At 38.1% G+C, this 18,283-nt stretch overlaps 1 protein-coding gene across 8 annotated transcripts in view; it reads left to right on the plus strand.

Annotated features, from left to right (window-relative positions):
• The window catches only part of foxp2 (forkhead box P2), a 113,384-nt gene that overhangs the window by 3,151 nt on the left and 91,950 nt on the right, over window positions 1-18,283 (plus strand). For 7 of the 8 annotated variants that reach the window (XM_067391645.1, XM_067391644.1, XM_067391649.1 and 4 more), the window contains exons 1-3: window positions 740-1,112; window positions 10,940-11,006; window positions 11,403-11,467. The gene's annotated coding sequence lies outside the window, so the exon portion shown is untranslated. Of the gene's footprint in view, window positions 1-739; window positions 1,113-10,939; window positions 11,007-11,402; window positions 11,468-18,283 lie in introns of those variants that run through there. The other variant, XM_067391646.1, reaches the window with a different exon arrangement.

Consider the following 18,283-nt stretch of genomic DNA (forward strand, 5'->3'; position numbering starts at 1 on the left):
CCTGTTAAGTTTACATGAATATTTCAAGGCAGTGGCACACAGTCACAGTACACATATGATGCAGAACTCACCATTACAGTATGTGTATCATTCTCAAAAGAGATTTAGTAATTCAAGCACATAATTGGTCAAAAACAAAATTATCACTATTATTCATGTAACCAATATCTCATCAAAATGAAAAGAATTTGCTGATGATGTACAGTTGATCATCTCAAGGTTTAAATGAACTGTTAAGCAAGTGGTGATAAATTTCATGTGCAATGAAATAAAAAATGAAAGCACACAAAACACTGGACAACACAACACAATAATTCTCTGTTGTTCTTTTGTTTTGAACACTCTTCCACTCTTCAGATTTTTATAGATAAATAACACTTTTGAAGACTTTGTTTATTTTTATTTATTTGTAATAAATAATAATAATAATAATATAATAAACATGTATTAACTTTAACCACAAACATAAATGAATAGGGATTACAATTTTGGATGATAATAATAATAACAGAAACAAAGGATAGTAATAATAAAATTGATAAATAAAAGAAAAATAAAATAAATGACAGCACTTCACATTCCTACTCCTCAGGATATATATTCATCTCTATAGCAAATGAAACAATTGATCTTGGTTTCTTCTTCTTAGTGTAGCCTATTTAAAAGACTCGATAAACAAAAACTTCTAATGACTGTATTGTTTACTCGGCAGGTGGACATGACGTCACGTGGGGTCGCAGTACGCCAAAAAATAACAACATGCACGTCCGCATAAGTGCCTCCCTGCATTCTAATAAGCTAGTCCCCCCCACCAAAACTCGGCCGAAACATTGCGATGTATTGAATTGAGATACAAAAAAACAAGCTGCCGCTTCGCGTTGCGCGTCATGCGAGCGCATTCAAACAGGAGTCGGTGTTACTCGGGCGTTTTTTACACTGTTGCGTCGGTAATAACAGCAGCACACTGACTGAAGACAGCAGCGTCTCGCGACTCCGAGCGGAGGAATATCAACAGCGCGTGTTGTGCGTTTGTTTTTAGCGCTTTTTTAAACCACTGACTCGTAAACACGAGAAACTTTGCATCCTCGAAGGAGATACATTCACTTCTTTTGGTGAGTTTTCACGTTTATGCCTTTCATACACTGACCTTCTGAGTTTGACTTCACTCAGAAGTTGAGGGATGGGTTGTTTAGTGCTTGTTGGATGGTTTATAAAGTGTTTGTGTTGTTAGAGAGTTTGTGAGAAGTCAGCTCTGTGGTTCTATCCTCATAATCAATAAACATCCAGTGACAGTTTGTGGCATATTAGGTTATTACACGTCTCATCAACTTTCGTAGTGTTTATTGCTGTTTGTATTTGTGCGTCGTAGTTTTAAAACAACCTGAGGGAAATGTAAACGTACATTAGTTTGGTTTTGAAAGTAATAATAATAACGGAAGAATTTCTGTCCGTTTTAAAATAAGGGATTTTAGTTAATGCACTAAGGCATGAAATGTAAATATGCAGGAATCTATTATTGCTCTCGTATCAGTGCATTTACTATTTATACATTTTTTTTTCTTCAAATGATTAAGAGTGATGAATAGGTTTATACAAGTTTTTAAAATTGAAATCAGGTCATTTATTTATTTTAATATTATTTAGTTTTGGTCTGTTTTTAAGCTTTGTAATTTTGCATGAGTTTTAATATTTTCAGATTGTCGTGAAGTGTAAAAAAAGTGACATTTACTAATGTGTATATATATATATATATATATATATATATATATATATAATACACGTTATGTATTATTATTATATATAATACACGTTATTATTATTATCATCAAGGTTTACATTATTCTTACCGTGGTTGCTTGCTCCATTTCCATAATCCGGAGTGAATTCTTCATCGCTTTGGAGCTGCTCTCGGAGCAGTGAGTGTCAGGACAGTAAGGCTGATGTATTGGAGTGTTAATGGACAGCACTCCTCTTAAGACAGCCACATCTACTGCCAGCGCAGTTTCAGTGGGTTCAAGGGATCTGGTGGGACTAAATCAATAGGGTAGGTGATTTTTTTTTTTTTTTTTTTAAACAAGGTGTATAGTATTACAGCTCCTGTCATGGCTGTGATTAACTCTGAGAGTTTACACCCCTATGTTGGTTGCAGAAGCACCTCTGTTTCGCTGCGGCAGCTGTGCAGGTGAAGTGCAGGTGTGCATCATGGTGCTTCGTCACTCAACGCTTTGTCGCTTCAAAGAGGCCGTAATAGCAGTAGTAAAATTTCGAGCACACACACACACTCACACCTCGGCAGCTCTAGACGTGCTCTGTAACGTGAAGCCCGGCCCTTTGTTAGCCCCACGCAGTTCTTCCCAGGTGATTTTAATTAGCACTGTTTCAATGAGCAGTGTTTGGAGCGTGATGTTTCACGTACGACATGCGGAGGGAGGGGGGGACGGCTGACCTGCGACAGGAAAGCGGGGCCTGTATTCAAATTATCCTGATGTTTTTGTGGGCACAGCCTGATTACGGCGTTCATCATTTGCTGGGGTGTGTACATGCACTGCTTTATGTTAAAAGGAAAGACATCCTTTTAAAATTAATGCACGTGCATTGAGTAAAATAAAATCATTTGTCTGGGTTAAGAAGCCATGGTGAGTTGACTTCTTGTAGGTTTTGCTTTTATTCATATTGAGAGAGTAATGTGGATAGAACCAATTTGTTGTTTAAAATCACAAGTTTTTTTCTTTCAAATATTTCATATTGCATCCTGCAGTCACCACTTACAGAAAATGCCCATCAAAACTCTGTTTTTTCTTTATTGTAGTGTTTCTTTAGAGGATTTTAAGGAAAACAACCTTGGAATGTCAAAGGTTAAGCTCCAAAAAATGCTGGGTTAAAAACAACCCAAGTTGGCTTAAAAATGGACAAACCCAGGGAGGGCAGTTTTATTTAACTCAACTATTGTTTCAAAATTACTATATGGCTGGCTTGAAATGAGGTAAGTTAAAAATAACAGACACATAATGACTAGAGACAACAATAATACTCTAAAGGTAAACATGTATTAATAAGCAATTTAATAAATGTGTATTGTTTAATTATTATTCATTAAATGCACTAATAAATGTTAATTTATTATATATATATATTAATACATGTTAATTTCCACCATACTTTGGGTTAATTTTAAGCAAGCAATACAGTCATTAAACAATAGTTGAGATAAATAAACCTACCCAGCAGGTTGGGCAAATATTTAACCCAACTGCTGGGTTTGTCCATTTTCAACCCATCTTGGGTTGTTTTTAACCCAGCATTTTTAAGAGTGTAGTTTTCATATGTGTTTCCGTGATAAGTGGTGTAATTACCCCGTGTGTGTTTTAATATACATCTCTAAACAGGGTCATAAAACTCTAATGGCAATTAAGGCGGAAAGCCTTCTGTTTGTATCCATGTTAACTTCACAGAAATGTTTCCATGACAACCTCCATGCATGTTAAGGCAACCAGAGGTGATCAAGTCTTTTTTCTTTTTTCCCCCTCCCTTTCCTTTCCTCTCGCAAGAGTGGAATTTGTGTTGACAGTTCTGGCCTTTAATGGCACTTTGGTGCCGCGTGAAAGTATTTGTTTACTGGGATCATATGCTGCTAGCTGTCAGCCTCGCAGAGATTGACTTCTCCAGATAAAAGACTGTATTACATGCTTAAGAGGTCTTATGCGCCATAATTATCCACATCATCCTAATGACGTTTGGTGTGCTTCAGTAACTAAGACACCGAGTGCACGGGCTTCCTCTGAGGTCATCTCTTAGAAATGAGAAATGCTGTTTTTGTTGTATTACAGTTGATATTATGATGCTTATTTTATGGATTAAAATGTTTAATGTATTGAGTAAAGGGAACTGTTTCATCTGTATCTGAGGTTGCAACGCTCTAGACCTTTCCACAGTCTGTTTGATAGCTGAGAACTGCATTTATTCTTTCTTTTAAACATGGCGTATATAATCCCCAAATCTAGTCTTTTGACTGTGACGGCGCTCTTTCACAGGAACGATATCACATGACCTTTATGGAGAGGTATTTAAATCACCCATAAGCATCTTATCTTAGAGTACAAATGCCCTTGAAATTATTAATTGTACGCATAGCTGATAATATCAGTGCTGATATGTTGTGTCATCTCTTTTTTTTGCATTTTGAAGGCATGACAGGGTCTTGTTGTCTGAAGGCATTGATTTACTGAGCGTTTTAGTCTCTGGTTGACTTAAAACCCCAGTCAATGTAGATGCAGGGGGGTGTCATTTGTAGTAAACGGCAAGGTCAGCCCTGCTCGGACCAAACTTGCCTGTGGCCTGTGACGAGAGGAAGTGTGGAAGTAGACTCGATGCTAGTCTAAGTGATACTGTTTATGCTAGGCTTAGTTTCAGCACCAATGTTGAAATGCAGCTATTTAAGAAAGGTATATTATATATGTATATATAATATATATACATATATATAATTATATTTTTATCTATATACGTGTGTGTGTGTATATTTATACATAAAATACACAGTGCACACACATATTATGTAAACACAAACTTTTATTTTGGATGTGATTAATCGCAATTAATCATTTGACAGCACTAATATATAGGCCTATATATATAATATATATATATATATATATATATATATATATATATATATATATATATATATATATATATATATATATATATACAGCTATGGAAAAAAATAAGAGACCACTTAACATTGATTTCTGAACTTGGAGTGGTCTCTTAATTTTTTCCATAGCTGTATATACACGCATATATATATATATATATATATATATATATATATATATATATATATATATATATATATATATATATCTCATGTATGTATATATGTATGTGTGTTATTATAAGTTATTTATGAATGATCATGCTTGTAATCAAAATATTCTTAAAAACAAACACTCTAAAAATGCTGGGTCGTTTCAACCCATGTTTGGGACAAATATGGCCCAACCCAACCCTTGGGTTTAAAATTTTAATAAAAAAAAGAAAAAGTAAACCAACAGTTGGGTTTGACCACATTTGACCCAAACATGGGTTAAAACAGCCCAGAATTTTGTGTGTAGAGTGTAGATGCTGTCATTATAGTAGAATCAGACACTGACCTTCTAACTGGAATCTCTGAGGACAATTCTGTTAGTAAGTGAAAAAAAAAATCTGTTTATTTGAAACACGTTATGGAAAAACAGAGGATTTGTGACAGTAACGTCTCCTGACAGGCGTATTAGGCTGCAGAAAGAGCATCGGGCCCAAGGCTGCGGGCATATGGTGCTGCCTTCTGCTGGCATCGCTCTAGAACAAGTTGCAACACTGTGGCAGGGTCACGACGGGCTCAGGTTTGTTCCTCCTGCCCTCTCTAAATAATAACAGGGCAAATTAATGCTCCCTTTGTCTCTGACAAGGGCAGAGCGAATATTTTTAGACTGACTCTTTGGCCTGAATTGTTGTTTTCTAGGTTTTTCTGCATGTTGTTGTTGAGTTACTGAGCTGTCGTGTCTGAGTCAATGTGTTTGACCTTCGTGTTTCTCTATTGTTTTAAAGGAATGCCTGATTGCTGTGTTTGACATTTAATTTGTATAGCAAACTATCTTTTATGCTTGCAAAAGTATGATTTTCTTAGCATGTAATATTGTTTTGTGGACATATACCATGGTATTCTTCAAAGTACCTTTGAGTGTCATGTAAAACCATGGTTTTTGTAAAGAGTAGGGAAAAAATTCACATTTTATTAATAATATTGATGATATTTCATTATTGATCTTAAAAATTTACATTATGTCGGGGACATGATTATGATAATTATTCAGTATCATGGTATATATCAAAATACAATGGTATCACCATCTTATACCACCATGTTACTGCATTTAGTGTAAGGGTCATTGCAGAATATTCTGATTTTATTATTAATATTGATGTTATTTTATCATCTATGTTAGTTTGTAATCATTCAGTACCATATTAAAGTATTATACATCTTTGCACAATAGAGTTAGTGCAGAAGGAATAGATTTTATTATTAATATTCATATTATTTTACATTTTCTGCCTGTTTGTGAATCATGAATATTTTAATTGTCAGTACCATGGTATAAAATAAAAATACCACGGTATTTCCTTCTGATCCCATCACCATGCTATGATATTGTCACAGTAGTTTTTTGTGTTTGAATAATCAGATTTTATAATTATATTCTAGACTATAAATGTATCATATGTAGCACAATTTAATGTAATCCACCAATATTAATCAATAGCACAGTCATATTTTGAATATTGAAACACCAGCATCCTTTCTGAAGTGTAAATATGACTCTTGGTATGTGTGTAGGAATGTGTGTGTGTTCGTGGATGGCAAGCAAGCCATTGTTGTGTTTGGTGCTCAGGGATGTCTTTTAGAGGGTTAATTATACTCCCTCTGATTCCCTTTTTGTCTTTGATAGGGCCACTTACAGCATATGGCCACAGCAATACAATAGTTTATTTTTATGCTTTTTGATGAGTGGTTTTTAATTTAGATTGTCACTTCTGGCAACCAGCAGGGCAGATGGTGTAGATCTGAATGCCCATCAGAGCCTAAACACCCTCCAGGCAGCTGTTGCTAATAAACTTTTTTTCCCTCCCTGTTTCTTCCCCCCCCCATTTTCCCCCACGCAACACGTTTTAGGTCAAGAGGAGTCAAACCTGTTACAACACCTGTTTCTGCATATGTAAATCTGTTGTTTTGTCATTTCATTAAACAAGAAAAAAAAGGCAACGGTCCCTCGTGGTTGCAAATGCGACTGGCATCGAGCCCACTTGGCAGGGTGAAGACAGCGAGGGGAGGAGGGAAAGACGCGCAAAAGACAACTGCGGTTTGTGTCGCGCAACCGCAGGGCCGCTGGATGCTGCTTCCGTGTTAGGATGTTTTCCGAAAGGGCCTCCGTAGAGAATGCAGTCCCCCCACCTTGCTCTTTTTTTTTTCTTTTCTCTTTGGTGTGAAGCGGAAGCTGGAACCTGGCACACGCGTGGCTGCCACACGCTCACGTTCAACCCCCACCACCATATTCCCATTGCCCTCTCATCATGCCGTGATGTCAGAGCTCTACTGCGAGCCACATGTGCCGGTCTCGTGTGTGCACTGCCTCTGGGGCTAATTGCTCCAGCCCCCCTCCGTAAACCACTGGTGCATGACGATTTTAACCCAAAATGCATCTTTGCACCCTTATATATGTTCCCTCTCTCTCGCCCACCGTGCTTTTTTGTGAGTAAGTTGTGGGATTTGAGTTGTAATCCCATCTGTGTACAGATGCAACAAATATGGCGTGAAATTAGAGGTTATTCCTTGGCTTTGAAGATTACTGTCATCGTTTTGGTGAACGCAGCTTTGTATGCTTCACCGTTTGTTGTATTAGTTACAAACGTCCATCTTACCTTGAGGTACACGCTGTTATTCCCCTACCTGGGTGTTTTAATTTGACTGTTAATCTGCCGTTGAACCTCAAGCTACCCTGGGTTTGGCTCGGACGGCCTCCTGTTTGAGGGTCCCCGTTGTGTGTTAATCTCCACGGGCCGCTGAGGTATCCTTCCTGTGATTTAGCCCCTCTCCGCGAGCCTCTCCGGAGCGCCGCGCCATCCCTCTGTGATAGGGAAGTTCATTAGGGATGTGCCTTTGATGGGGCAGCTTTTCATGTGACGGCGCTCTCAAATACCTTGATGTAGAAGCTTAAGAAGCCATTGTGCCGCGAGCGCGTCTTATTTAGATCTGCATAGTAAATCGACCCGAGTAAATACGGGAAGAAGCAGATGGAAGCAAGGAGATAAGGCCCAGACGAACAATCGCATTTGTATTTTGTTATGATGTTGACAGCAGCTAAAATTCACTAATCTAGCGCCACTGATCTGCATTTCAAAGAAATCTCATTTAGCAGCAGGGAGGATAAAGTTCTTTTCATTGTGGCCGCGCTTCTTTTTTTTTACTTGCATTCTTCGCTAATTTATCTGCTGCAGATTTAACATTGGGCCGGGTGCAAGCATGCTGCATGTTGCAAAGGGGATCTTAAATACCCTGAAAGCGGTAACGTCTAGACTGTGAACCGGGGGTAATTACACGTCCGCTGATGAATGGAGGGAGTTTGAAGACTCATCTTTGTTCGGGGGGCCTGAATTGCTTGACTAGCACTGATAAGGGCCGTTCGGCCCTCAGTCAAAATATATTGCGGTGGCTTCCACCTCCTAACACGGGAATGGTATTTACTTGAAAAGGTAAAAAATTATTGTGTACTGTAATCTGACTTGTTCGCATAATGTCTTCTTTCATCTGCACACCCAGCAGAGGGGCCGGAGAGGTATTCTTGCCCTTGATTTGAAATAGTTTATCTCGACTTTTACTCCGGGCTTCATGTAAATATCAGACAGTGACATTAGGATGACCTGCGCTAATGCAGTGTGTATGTGTGTGTGTGTATATAAAGTATTTAGAGATCTCCAATTGAAACGGGTCTGGTATTGTGTAAACTCATTGGTAAGTCGATTTTAAAAGGTGAGTTTTCTCAGTCCAGAGTAGAACTGCACAATATTGGAAAAAACTGACATTGCGATATTTTGGTTTTCTGCGATTTATATTGTGATTATAAAAACAATTTCACCAGATGACTTTAATAGCTCTATTTGGAAAGAATTAATCATTCTAGAATGATTGAGGTGATTTTGTTGGGGAGTTAATATGCATAGCAAATAGATAGAGATACAAATGAAATAAGCAGTGCTTTATTTTTCAGGTAAGTCTAACAATATTCAGATACAGAAATTGAATAATCAAATAACATAACACTGCATAGTGCAGCTTCAAAGGAATCTACACAATCCCAGCTGATAAAATAAGGGTCTTATCTAGTGAAACGATCCGTCATTTTCTAAAAAATAATAAAAATGTTATACTTTTTGACCACAAATACTTGTCTTGCACTAGGTCTGCGATGGGCCACGCATTACATAATCACATTGGGAAGGTCATGTATGACGTAGGCGGAAGTACCGCGGTAGGGCAAAAAACTTGTTTTCTCCTCCAACTTCAAAATCTTTGTTTTACCTTTTTTTGTGAAGGGCGTTTGACTTAGTCTTTGCACGATCACTTTGTAAACACTTGCTCGGTACTTTAGGCTACATCACGCTTAACCTTTCCAACATGAATACGTAAAGCAATATCATTTTAATTTATTTTTTTTTTTTAGAAAATGATTGAGAATTTTGCTAGACAAGACCCTTATTCCTCAGCTGGGATAAGCTACTATGTTTACAAGGATACTCATCAAGACGGGCCATACACTCTAAAAAATTTTTGGTTAAAAACAACCCAAGTTGGGTTGAAAATGGACAAACCCAGCAATTGGGTTGTTTTAACCCAGTGGTTGGGTTAAATGTTTGCCCAACCTGCTGGGTAGTTTTATTTAACCCAACTACTGATTAAAAATGACTATATGGCTGGCTTAAAATGAATCCAAAATAGGTGAGAAATTAAAAATCAGACACATAATTACTAGAGGCAACAATAATTATCAAAAGGTGTACATTTATTAATAAGCAATTTAATCAATATTTATTGTTTATTATTCATTATCTTATTAATAGATGCTCATTTATTAAACATATTAATAAATGTTAATTTCCAGCATATTTTGGGTTCATTTTAAGCAAGCAATACAGTAATTTTTATACAACAGTTGAGTTAAATAAAACTACCCAGCACGTTGGGCAAACATTTAACCCAGCCACTGGGTTACAACAACCCAATTGCTGGGTTTGTCCATTTTCAACCCAACTTGGGTTGTTTTTAACCCAGCATTTTTTTGAGTGTGCGAATCAGCTATGATCCCTATACTGCGATGTGATGATCACGGACACACATTGCTGAAATGATATATTGTGCAGCCCTAGTCCAATGACATTGCGGTATTAACACAAGCTTTGTTTGAAATGTACTGGACATTAACGCTTTTCCAGAATGATTATTCAGACCTTTTTATAGATCGCTTTTCACTTCCAGAGTTTGTGTACACTTGCATGTGCAAAAAGCACAGACAGAACAGTCTTAAATCTAATTTTGATAATAAATCTCTCATTCAAATGTTGACTGAGCTAGTGAGCTTAAATATACACTATTTGTACTCGTAAACTGAGCGTACTTCCAGAATTACGAACACCACATACGTGCGCATGTAATTGAGTGCGAAGATGTGTATCTTAATACTCGGGCTAATAGACAGTTTGTGCTATTTCCTCCAAACCCTCCGTCTCAGTGTGTAACACCTCCTCAAACACAAGCAGTTAAAGCAGTGGCGGGTTTGTGTTTGCAGAAATGCTCTCCTAAGCAAACCCCCTCCTCTTTTCATACAGTTCAGGGAGCACATTCCACGGGATCCTGAAGTTGTTAGTTGCCTACAGGGGTCTTTGGAATTCTGGGAGAGGGAGAATCCGAAGCCATTCGGCTGGTTTGTGTGTGTGTGTGTCCCATACTGTAGATTTACAAGTGAACTGTATTCTTCAAAAAAAAAGAAAAAAAAAAAAGAAGAAATATGTTACAACTTGCAGTTTTTTTTTTTTCAAAAATGAGGTGAACTGAGCTGCACACGCTCATTTAGTTGAACATATCTGTGAGTGTCAGCAAAAAAAAACGGCAGAAGCCTCGATGGAAAGTTTGATTTATGCTTGGTTAGTTTTAACCTGCCAGGCATGGCAAGCTGTTTCGAGGGCAAAACATTTTCCCTCGTTTCTGACGCATATTATTATTCTGAGTGTGATATATGTCAGTCTGAAATGCAGATGAAGGTATCGAAGTGCTCTCAAAAATTTACAATTGAAAAATTCCCTCTGAATAAGGCGTAATACGTTTTTTTTTGTTGTTTTTTGACAGATTCTCTCATACTTGGACTCTTCTCTTCCAAACAAACACGGACATCAACTGAAAGTTTCCCCTCAGGGTAAGATCGAAAAACACAGCTTCTCTTGTACTTCTGTCAACACTTTCATCTTTTTGGCAGATGCACTCTTTGAAAACGAGATAAAAAAACGAGTGCGTGATCGTACGCAACTGCGGCACATTGACGTGAAATGAGCCCACATCCAGTTATTTGATTGACCTGTTGTATTGATGGAGTGTGACAGACTTTGTTGTAATTATTTTGCTGTGGAGATGAAAAAACTCTTGCATGACACAAGCGGTAAACCTTGTCTGTCATTGCAATCTCCCTAAATATCTTTGACAACATGCTTACACTGTCATTTTTTGTGGTTTTGCCACCTTTATAGTGTTAAAACAAAAATCATCTAAGAAAAATATATGCATGTTTACATGTTTCCCATTCTGTGTTGGTCAGGATGAGACCTGGTATGGCCGTTGCTCATAGCGCAGCAGGAGTACTCTGAAACCAAGGCGAAAGTGGTGAGTAAAAGCAATCTTTAAAGTGCTAATTTGCATGTTTGGTCTGTCTGTCTCAGCCATAATTGATATGTCCTCTCAAAAATCACTTCCATTATATATTCCATCAACCACATCCTGAGAGGAGCGTTAATAACGAGGAGTCCGGGATCTTAAAGATTCTTGATGCATCATGATAGTCGAGAGAGTCCACTTAGTTTCTGATGGTCTCGACGGTTGTGGGGTTTCATGTAAAAGGCAGTTAAAAGTCAAGATAAATCTATTGTGGTGAATAACCAGCAGGTTAAGGTTTGAAGCGTGTTGTCCGGCTCCTTCCGGCCTTCCATGAAGCTCTGATGATGGTTTTGTCACCAAGTAAGTGAAAAATACGCATAAAGAATCTCACCATCTGTGAGAATGTGACTGCTGATTATGTGACGGAGGTTGTGGTCGTCATCATTAGCGATGTAGACATTGCCAGACGAGTGGCTACAGTTGCGAAGGGTAAATTAGAGAAACCTGCACCTATTCAAGCCAGTTCAGGAAGAGTTTAGGTCATGTTGATTTGAGCAAGAGATTTATTGTCTTTTTTAAAGGTCCTGATATTAGTAGTTGTTCTTATCATTTTTGTTCTAAAGGGATAGTTCACAAAAAATGATCAAAAGTTTTATTTTAACTAATCATTTACTCACCCTAATCATTTACTCACCCTCTTCTGTGTAACACAAAAGGAGAAATGTTGATGATTGTACTTGCCACTCTTTTACATATAATGAAAGGGAATAGTGATTTGGGCCTTTGAGGTCCAAAAAAGCACTATAAAAATATATAAAAGTAGTCCCATGACTCATGTGTGCCATATTCCTAGCAGATTAAAAACCATATGATAGATTTTTGCAACAAAGAGATCTGAGATTATCTGTTCAAATATCGTGCTTTTAGATAACACATGTAAGGTTTAATCACAAAAGAACTTTGTTTAAATATTTACTGTAGAAGTGCGAATGAGAGCTGAAGGAATATGAGATGATTTTAAGCAAATAAACAATAAAAAAATTTTCACTGCTCCCATGAAACTTTAATGGTGCAACCTGTATCCCTGTTCACTTTCATTATATGGAAAAAGTACATTTTGGAACATTCCTCCACTTCAATTCCACAGAAGAAAGTCATACAAGTTTGGAACGACTTGAGGGTGAGTAAATGATGACAGCTTTCATTTTTGGGTGAACTAACCCTTTAGTAATTAGTCTACAGATCATGATTGAGAAAGATTTGTTATTATGCTTCAATATGAAGGAAAAAAAAAAAAAACGTGGGTAAGCACCTCATGTACTGGCAATATGGGATCCATATGGGATCCAATATATGGTGATATGGGATCCATATGGGATCCAATATATCCATGTTTTTAAATCTGAGTTGAGAATGTTTCTCATTTAGCTAGCAATGACAGCCCACTCTTTGCTGCCGAATTGCTAAACTCAGCGGAGTCCAGCATTCAACTCAACTCAGCTCTGCAGAGAAGCATCCATCAGTGAGGCTATTCCAAGCCATTACTCTGCCTTTAAGGTGCGGGACTGATTAAAGTTTGCATTTGCTGAAGAGGTTGGGTGGCTTGGCGTAAAGCAGGAGCTGAAATCCCCAGAAGTCGTTGCCTCACAAGGCTAAGCAAAACCCAGCTCCTCTCTCCCCTCCTTAAAGAGATTTGAATATTAGTTTTTAATTTGACGAGTATCCACTTAAATCTTCAAAGATGAACTCTTAAAGCATATCTGTTCTGGAACAGAAGTCCTCTGATCAGTATGTATAAAAAAAAAAAAAAAAAGTATAATTGCTGCCCAACTTCACACCGCCAATGCACACATTATAAAATCTACAGCAATTAAGCATATCTCACCCGAGTTTAAAGAGGAGGGATGGCGTTGCTCACTCTTCGGATGGACGGCCTAGTGCGTTCTTCGCTTTGAAAAATGATTTCTTGTTCTAGTAGAGTGCCTGTCATTTCCATCTAAAATGGCTCAGAGTGAGCTCTTCCACTCCCCGGAGTCGAGAGTAACCTCCATGGAGCTTTGCTCTGGACACTCAGATCCGAAAGCTCGGAAGGATATCAAAGGAAACTGGGATCTGTCTCCATTGGCAGGTCTCATTGTGTGGCTGATTTGGGATTGGAAAGGGAAGGTGGTTGGGGACGGAGATGAAGCGAAGCCCGGTTCCTCCTAATCTTTATCCCCCATTAACCCCCAGAACCCGAACAGCTCCTGGGATCAAGCCACTGGTCAATCCCCCCATTTTGATCGAATATTTTAAACTTAAGACTTTTTATGATGGATGGGGAAAAAAGTTCAGGCCATCAGAGGTTCACTTCATAGTTCTGGTTTTTCTCTTCTTAAACTCTCTTCGCTTCATTGTTTTGTCTCCAAATTAGAAAGGTTTTTTTTTTTTTTATGTTTCCAACTTTCCATTTTCCTGTTAAGCTAGGTTTGGGAAAGGGCTTGTAAAGCCATGCTGTGAGCAAATTGGAGCTTGAGTGGCTCCTTGTCTTGGACATATTTTTCTTAAACGTGATATTAAGAGGTTTGCAAAGTAAACTCTGGCAATGATGGTGGCACCTTTGTTCTCTCTCTTTTCCAGGCATTCAGAACCAGATAAAGCAAAGCTACATTCTAATCTTTCTCAGTGCCATCTAGACAGCTTTATTTACTCACATTCTCAAAGACAGCGAGACAGAAGAAAACAAATCGAGGCCTGTTTGAAAAATAGAGCAAGAGTTCATGGAGAATGGACAGTTGCCCCGAGAAAAGAGTTACAAAAGAGAGTCTACCATCATTCCTGATAGAGGAGACAGACAGAGTCAATGAGGTTATTGATCCGGCAGGAGTGCTATGCTAATCAGCCGTCTGAATGGGCCGAGAGTCAGTGTCCTTCACTGTGACTTCTCCTTGGTTTGCTAGTCTTTTTTGTCTCTCAATTATACACAGCTAGTTTGATACACAGAAATCTACATGGTTTATTGTGGAGAGGTCACGAGTGCTGGAATGTTTCCATGTGCCAGGACAATTGGACCAGATGGCGGGAATTAGCCAGACATTTTGCTTGCAGGTGATCATGTCCAATGCATAGGTCTCTGGCTGTCTTCTACCCCCCAAACCCTACCCACCCCTGTGTGTCGCCTGGAATATATTTTGAACCCCCTGTGCAGTCGTGAAATGGATCGCGGTGTAGAATAGACATGGGTGGATTAGGAATGAATGGGTGCAGATTGAATATTTGAGAATGTGAGTCCAATGACCAATTTCTGCCAATTTCTTCATTAAGAATATGTATTAAACATCCCAGAGTTAGATTAGAAACATATGTTCGGACAATTGTCACATCAACTCCAATTGAGTTGACTAAACTAGGATTACAACACGAAAATGCGATGGAAGCTGCCATTGGTTTCTTGCAGCCAATTTATTTAGAGGCTTTGAACCAACGGAGTATGAAGGATTTCGGCCTCCTGTGGAGTTGTAAGACTCCTAGATTATGTGAATAATTGGCCACAAAAAGGATTCATTTAAATGTAAATTAGATTAAATTAGCTTAGTCTTATATTTGTGTGTTAGTGTGTTTTATAAAATGTGATTCTTCTCAAAAGAATTCCGGGATTTCAATGAGTTTCTCGCATTTGATATTTTATATAAACAGCTAATGTTATTTTCGTCGGAAGAAAGAAATCTTATACGTTAACAGAGTTCTCCCCCACAACGCTTTGATAGCGCTGTTTTGAAATGCTTTCTCTATTTGAACGCTTTGTCTGGCCTCATTCACAGGAAAAGCTTTACTACAAAAGATACAAGCCCACCGCTTTGTTCTCCACGATAATTTGATCATGGCTTGAAAAGTGATCTTGCGGAAGGAGAGGTACTAGAGCCTGGAATTTGGCTTCCCCACCACAAACCGCAAGCCTGTACAATCAAACTGTGTCACGGTTACCTGCCTTGATAGATGGTGAAAGTGTTTGTTGTTGGGACGAGCGCAACCCGATTCGAGTCACATGTCCGTCTCAGACTGGAATGTGTTTGTTGGAGCGACCGTGCTGCCAAATCCAAGAGTCTCTGATTTCTCTCCATGGCTTGCACTTCACTTTTGTAACCCTCACTCTTGAAAGCCATGCCTTTGGGCCAATTCTGTGGTCACACTACCTGATTCTGAGGCTCGTGGAGTGATGTTGAGTGCTGAAGCCAGCGGGAGTCATGTGAGAGAGATTCTGTCTGCATAAACATGCCCTTCTTCTACAAGAGACCAAACAGACAGGGTGTCCCTCAGCCCACCTCACCTGTGAAGCCTTTTCAAATCTCTTTTGCACTCCTTTCCTGTCTGTCTCCCTTTTCTTATTCTCTTGTACTTCTCCAGCTGTTTCCTTCAAGTCCTGTTAAATGAAAATCTCGAAGAGCAGGTACGTTTTGCATCATACTGGAAATAATTTAGACCTTCTTTCAGAGTATGGTGAAATGCAATACATTAAAATTATTTTCGAAAATATATCTACTAGATCAGTTCCAGAATTTGTATTGCAATAAATTTGAATTTTTTTTGAGGTAGCAAACAAGATCCAGAATTGCAATTTTTTTTTTTTTTTTTTTACTGAAAAATATTTGAGTTGAGTTTCTATGTGTAATTTACATTTACATTTAGTCATTTAGCAGACGCTTTTATCCAAAGCGACTTACAAATGAGAGTAGTAGAATCAATTAAATCAACATGAGAACAACAGTATGTAAGTGCTGAGTGAAGTCACAGTTATGTCAGTAAAGTGCTCATAGCGAATTATTATTATTTTTTTTTTAAATAAATAAATACACAGATAGGAGAAGAATATTAGTCAAGGTAAGTGCTACTACTACTGTGTCAAGTGCTGACGAAAAAGATACGTCTTTAGCTTTTTTTTAAAAATGGCTAGAGACTCAGCTGCTCGGATAGAGCGTGGTAGGTCATTCCACCAGCCAGGAACAGTCCCGGAGAAGGTCCGTGAGAGTGATTTTGTGCCCCTATGTGATGGCACCACAAGGCGCCGTTCACTTGCAGAACGCAGGTTTCTGGAGGGCATCTGACATTTGTACCACAGACATTAGCCCCTTTTCACACAATTATCTGGTAAATTACCGTAAAATTACCAGAACAACTTTTCCGGTAAATACACAAATGTGCTGTTCTCACATAAGCAATAGCATTCCGTCTTTTTACCGGTAAGATACCATTCACACATCAGTACGAAATACTGGTAAACTCTGTGATGTCAATCACCGGAAATTACCTTTAAATGCTGAGCCATATGCTTCATCCACCTGGATGAGGAGAAGTGCTTTAGTTTCATTTTAGTTACTTTTTTTTTTTTACTTCTGAGTGACAGGCGTAAGGGGATGATCACACAGAATGCGGTTTTGTTCTTAAAACATGAGACGCAAAAAAGTAACCGCAGAGGCGCAGTGCTGATAAATGGAAAATGAAGGCAGGGTCTTGAGCGTAAGATGCGGCGCATTGATCAGATGTTCGTCTAGCAGATGTTTACATAAAAAAATAATAATAATAATTAAATGCAGTAGAACTTCCTGTAAATAGCTTGGACAGAGATTTATGATTGTTTCAAAGCAAACTTTTTAAGTCAACACATTCTGAACTTGTATGTAATTTTCATTGTTTGTTCATACAGCATCAGCATCGTACTGGTAACTTACTGTTAATGTTAAAAATTCTCTTACCGGGAAATTGCCAGAATTGATTTACCAGTATTTTTGAAATGTTCCTGTTCACACATGATTTATGTGTGAAAGGGGCTGTTGTTGATCAGGCTTTTAAGTTTAATATAAGTGAAATTAGTTTTGTTTAGACTCCACCTTCACTTCTTTCTCGTCCCGTTCCGCTGCTTTTCCATTTGTTTTATCCCAATATTTCTCTCCTGCTTTCTCCAGACCTATTTTCATCACTTAATTCTCTTTCTTTCATTCATAGCTTCACTCTGTCTGTTATTAGACTACTTTCTCCCTCTGTCTCGCCTGTCTGCTGCATATTGCACCACACACACACAGATCTGGATGCAGACTGACAGTGCTGCCACAGGGCTGATTGAAACCCGTGTCTCAAAGTTGCTAATGCTCACTGAACCATTTTATTGAAGATAAAGTAAATAAAATAGGTTGCCTTATGAGAATTCACTGAAATAGACCAGAATGATCTAGAAAACACACTTGAACACACAGTGAGCAGACGCTTCTCTGATTGGTTCATAGATTCCAGGCGAATGGCTGGAATGAGCTGTTTTCTAGAGGTATGGGAGAGCTAGGAATTTCACAAGTTCAATGTTTTTTGAGAGGCCTGAGAGAAAGCAAACGGCTCAATTTGAATCTGTTTTTTAAGGAATGATTTTATAAGTTCAGTTGAAGTGTGCCACAGAGCTCAGCCATTGCTGTCAGGTGATGCAATCCACTTAGTTGTTTTAATACTACACAAGTCATTTAATGAAAGGCACAGAGACATTTTTGTCCAAAGAATGATTTTCACCAGGTTAGTTTTATACTGTACTATAGTGTATAAAAACAACCCTGTTTACCTTTTTTTAAGGCAAATTAAATCTATGATACTCACACTTTCATAATCCAATCAATTACAGATATACTGTTTAACATGAAGTTAAGAAATACAGTACATCACATTGCACAAGTAAAATGCATTGCGAATGCTGTTACATGTTGACTTTAAAGACATGACTTTAAAAATTGACTCTATTTAATATATAAATGATAATTCATTTAAATAAAGTCTTATTTTCCCCAATTTGTCAATACATTTTTATTTATT

The sequence above is a fragment of the Chanodichthys erythropterus genome, chromosome 8 (assembly GCF_024489055.1).
Source record: "Chanodichthys erythropterus isolate Z2021 chromosome 8, ASM2448905v1, whole genome shotgun sequence".
NCBI classification, from domain to species: domain Eukaryota; kingdom Metazoa; phylum Chordata; class Actinopteri; order Cypriniformes; family Xenocyprididae; genus Chanodichthys; species Chanodichthys erythropterus.